Source organism: Gasterosteus aculeatus, chromosome 14 (assembly GCF_964276395.1).
Source record: "Gasterosteus aculeatus chromosome 14, fGasAcu3.hap1.1, whole genome shotgun sequence".
Taxonomy (NCBI): domain Eukaryota; kingdom Metazoa; phylum Chordata; class Actinopteri; order Perciformes; family Gasterosteidae; genus Gasterosteus; species Gasterosteus aculeatus.
In genome coordinates, this window is record NC_135702.1 from 16457352 (window position 1) to 16462927 (window position 5576).

Consider the following 5576-nt stretch of genomic DNA (forward strand, 5'->3'; position numbering starts at 1 on the left):
TTCTCTCGAGTTCTTGTCTGTTGTTGAATTCCATGATAAATGAACAATGGCAGGACAGCTCAGCGGGCCTTGAGCGGGCGGTGCTCTAATGGGAATATCGATGCCCAGCTCCTGATGACAGGTTGAACCCTCGGTGTCAATCACACAAAGTGCACAGAGCTGTAATGACGTCCGTCTACCGTCCGTTTACAGTGGTACATTCAACAAAGAAGAAGTTCGACATTGCAGTGTCACATATTCCATCCAACTGTGTGTCCTCAAACAATGACATGACAACATCTTACATAGAGTTATTATATGCAACTGCATGCTGTATGGATTCTGTGGGTGAGAAAGCGTCATGGCGGATTAGCAACAAACAAAAAGTTTGCTTACTTGACATAAAACAGGTCAAAAATCATTTTGATATTTCAAGCGTAAAATAATTGGTCACGTATTGAAACCATTATATGTCCCGGCTTCAATTAAAGAGAAGAAATATTACATATAAGCAAGAACACTGCACATAACCATGACCACCTACTAACTGAAACCCAATGTAATGCAATATAACTAATAGAAATGAAATACGAATAGAGTAGAGTGCACGTGCTGTGGTGGTGAGCACGCTCGTCCTCCCTGTGGGGAGTCTGCATGTTCTCCCCGGGTGTGCGTGGGCTTTCTCCCAGTCACACAGTCACGCACAGACACGCATGAGATGTTCCTGGTGACTCTAAAAAGTAGCACGTAAGTGTATAAATGGTAGAAGGAATGATGGTCTACAACAATGGGAATAATAACAGGACAGGAGAGAATGACAGGAGACAGCCGTGAGGTGAGTTCAATGGTTCATTGACACCATAATGGAAGCAGACGGAGATATGAGGAATCGGCAGATGATCAGGATGGAACGTAGACAGGACGGTAGTCCGAGTTCCAGGTTACGCACTGGAGGAGAGTCCCTTGAAGCGGCCGGTAGGGATTCAGGCACGTAGCGTTGGAGTCTGTGGTGTCCTGTAGAGACGAGACCAGACACTGAGTGTGTGAAGAGCAGCCAGATGTAAAGGGAGGTGAACTGATGAGGTGACGATGATTAGAATTCAGGGGACTGTGAACGAGTGGGAGGAGTGAGTGTGTACTAAGTCAGTGTGCGAGTCCCTGCATGACGGGTGTGCATCTGCTTCAGCACTCATGTGTTGGGGTGGAGCAACTATAGAATCCTCAAGCCCCAAAAGAAATCCTGATGTCTCAATGTAAATTGAGGGGAGATGTTCACCGGCTGGATGGAAGGAAGCAGAATGGGTGGATGAGACGGAGGACGGCAGGGAGGGACAGAGCCAGGCTGCAGCGCGTGAGGAGAGAAAAACAAGTGAAGAAATCACAGGAATCAGGGGTTGACTTTTGGCCTGAGGTGTGCAACACGGTGAGACGCGAGGCGACACCTGGCCGGCTCCTCAATCACCCCGACAGCACGGCCGCTCGACATTTGTGCCCCACCTCGTTTCTCCCAAAGCTGCGGCCGAGATCTGTCTCGATAAGCAGCGGCTTTTTCTCACAGGCGGTTTGTTCCCCTGGCGCCCAGTGCAGGTGAGAAGCCTGCCGCAGGAGGGCCCTCCATTCCCCAGCAGGCCCTCGGCCCCCCCTGAGGTAACAGCTGGCCAGTGATGCTGACCCTAACTGTACAGAAGACACTAAAGTAGTCTAGGTTTTGCATATCAGGTGTGTTTTTCCGTGCAAGGACATGTGTTCTTCCACAGCGTGACTTCATTATGAGTACTTTCACACAGAAAATAAATAATACACAATAGCCAAACAATATTTTACAGCTTGTTGCTGTATGATGTTCCGATATAAAATATGTTGATTTATATTACTATTCTAAGTGACCCGCAAAATAATTCAAAAAGGTTAAAAAGGATGCAACCCATGAGTGTTGTAATTTGAGATGCAGTGGTGCTGTTCCTTTGCATCTATTAATACTCTGGAATATATGAAGAACCCAAACACGGACCCAGAGAGGCACAGATTCCCAGCTTTGACACTATTCACATACATCGAGAAGAAACAGTGTGAGAAGCCTCTTTCCTCTTTCGAAGTAGTGCAGTTCAAAGAAACCCCACAAAAGGGAAGAAGCACCTCTCTGTCAGCGAGGACCTCTGATTTGTATTAGATTGGACTGGATTGGATTACAATGCAAAGAGGTCTCATGTTTCATTAGAAAACACAAAACAATCAAAATAAGCGGTGTAGATTAGGGAGATGGAATCATAACAATGTCTTCGCACGCAAAAATGTAAGCAGAGAAACACACAACCGGCCGTAGCTGCAGAGCGTCTGTGTGTTTGGTGTGTGTTTGGTGTGTGTTTGGTGTGTGTTTGGTGTGTGTTTGGTGTGTGCGGTCGATGCGACTGACCAATGAAATGTTACGCTTTGCTTAAATTCTGACCCTGGGCCTAATGGCCCTCGGTGTTCTCACTTTGTGACCCGGAGACATTTGATCCCTAAACTCACAGCATGCACACCTGCAGCTACACACACTCCTTCCGGCAGCCCAGACAGGTTCTGCAAACCCTCACACCCCACATTTGAATCCAGCGTTCTCTGAAGACGTGATTTCCCTTCTGCAAAAGGCTTGCGTGCATTATTTGGTCGACTAGAAAGTACGCCAGGTTCTCTCGCCTCTCGACCGGGTTTCACGACCAACAAGACAGCAACAATATTTACCCGCCGCGCAGCGGATCCTGGCTCCTCTGCATGTGCTGCGAGTGAGCACGAGGGGAATAACTCCCGTTTGTTCCGCTCCGACGAGCTGCAGGGCGAAAGACAAACAGCTGCCTCTTGACAAACAATTGATCATAAAAAGTTGACGCGTATACACGGCAGCACACAAAGGCAGCTCATGGTTTGAGTTCAGTCAGGTGGAAGGTACAGAGGGAGACAGATGTCAGGGGCTTTCTGCACGATGAGACCTGCCACCCAACAACGCTTGGCCTCTGCGTTACCGGCAAACACTTCTCAGGTGATTCAGAGGCCGAGGTGAGAAGACGTGCTCGCAGAACTCCACGCTGGCGTTTCATCAGATAACTCGTGAGCGGAAGTAACATCGTGTTTCTCAATACCAACTGACACGTCACCACTCAGTTAGGTTTTCTACATTGTTTTGTAGCTTTGTTGTGTTTTCTTGGCTGGATAATTGTCTCCACCGACGGTTCACCTCTGTGAACATGTTAATGTTCACGTTTACAAAATTTGATTTATATAGTGAAGTTGCCAAGAGAAAAATGTTCACATTCACCCATTCACACACAGGGCTCAGGGCTACAATGCACCTGCAATTCAGACTCATTAATGTGGACCAGAAGAACCGGGACTGGAAACCAGTGATCATTAGAGGACCCGCTGTGAGAGGTACGTGGTATAACAAGGAACTGCTGATTGGATCCCATGTAAACGTGACTTCAATCGTTACCGATCCCACTGAGATACATTTATTCATATCCAGTACCTGCTAAAGCCAGTGGGACACAGCCAGTGACAATGGTTGATATTAGCAGTATTATAAGAAATATAAATCCTTTTTTCTCAAATTTTAATCAATTATGCATCCAGCCGCACTACACAGGTGTACCGAGCTGTGTTGCCCGATTCACACAGACCAGAGTTCTTTTGGAAGCAGCAGCGCATGTACCAACGCATTTCAGTGCGATTAGCGCGTACGTTCCCCAGCAGTCAACCCTATAGCTGCACAACGAGGTGCTGGTCCGAGGCAAGCCTGAGCCAGCCCTACCAAAGAGGAGCGTCTACTGGTAACTGCGGAGAGGAGTTCTTCCGCCCTGACTGGAACTGGAAACTGGTTCGACAGGTGACTTGCTTGATTTATGTATAAGTATGTATGTAGAGACTCTAGGAAACCCAAGTGTTCTGGAGGCACACGTGTTGGTTGGATAAAAGTGAGCCATATGAAGCTTCATGAAGCTTGATCAATATATCGGTAGTTGCAGCGTGCTTCCAACAAATATGGCTTTATAAAAGTGGAATCTCTCCAAGCACCAAAAACAACTTCATGGCACATTGCACTTTTATGCGTGTGAAAGATTAATCTTTAACATCGACACAAATACAAGACTTAAATCAGCTCTGGGGGGGTTTCTTTGATGTGAACTACATGTCCAAATATCTGATGTGACGACCAATGGAGTTAAACGCCTCACAAAGATCCAACACAAGTGCAGACACCAGCGTTCTGTGTGATGCAATCAGAAGCTCGTTCAGGACTTTCCCCGGTGCAATGATTCCCTCCATACCCCGGTGACCAAAGAGGAACTCGTGTAGACTGAACAGAAATAGATGCTGCGGTGAAGAATCGGGTGAGATTTGACTGTCAGACACCAGTGAGGGCACATCTGTAAGTTTGATTTCCCTCACAGGAATTCTAATCTTCACACACGCCACATTCTTGGCGCCGCGCTGTGAACACGAGATTAAAGGTGAGCGTCAGTTGCTGGAGGCCCCTCCGAGCGTCGCTCGGGGGGGGCGCCGCACTGAGCTGTGAGACGGCTTCTGACAACGCTCACTCGCACCGCGCGTCTTATCCCTGGCTAATCTGACATCACAGGTGTGAGCAAACAGAGCAGTCAATCTGGACGAGCCGCCACGAAACTGCTCCCCCCCCCGGGGGGGCAAGTGGGCTGTCGAAAGCAAACGTGCTGTGACCTCTGACCTTAAGACGGTGTCAGACACGCAGATCTGGAAACAAACTCACTTTCAGCTCAGGTCTGTAACCTGTGGCCCTCAGTCACATTGCTGCCATACTTTCACGCACTTTGGAGAAAAGCACTGATTTAGTCTCAGACGGCTGAATGGCCCCCAGAGGGCAGGTAGTCGTGTAAGCTCTTCTGATGCCCCCCCCCCCGCCCTTCCAACCAACTGTTGGAATTTATTTTTTATTCTCTTTTGAGTGGACACACAATGGTGGACCGTGTCATTTCGTTTTGACGAGAGACACATATTCATAGTATATCTGATCATTTTCTGCTACTTGCCCCGAGAAACGAGGTGGACTTTTTGCACAATTTGAATTTGGCGACAGGAAACTATTATATTATATTGTATAGCAATGACTTGTAACTCGTCCAGACATTGATTCTTTGGATATGGACTGTTTTTTAGTTTAAAACTATTGTGAACAGAATGAAAAGAGGTTACAGTGGCCATATGTCCACTACACAGAAACAGCAACTTAAGCTAACATGCTAACTAACTAGCAAGGCCCCATCTTGTCTTGTGATAGCACTGGTGACAGTGTGTAACCGTAACATCCAGTATCTCCAAGTCCAACATGGAGAAGAAGAGATGCACCGTGTGTGTCAATAATATTAATAATAAAAACTGATATAAATTCTACTACCGTGCTGCGGCTCGTCCTCAACATCGCCGGCCGGCTGCTTTGCAAGGTTCCTAACGAAGTGTCTTAAACGGCTCTGTTCAGATGCGTACAGCATACATTCATCAGGCCAAAGCAAGCGCTATATGAACTTAATGCTTGAGGCTCATGGCCATGGCCCCGTTCCACAGTCTGTCATTGCGTGAGGCCCCCG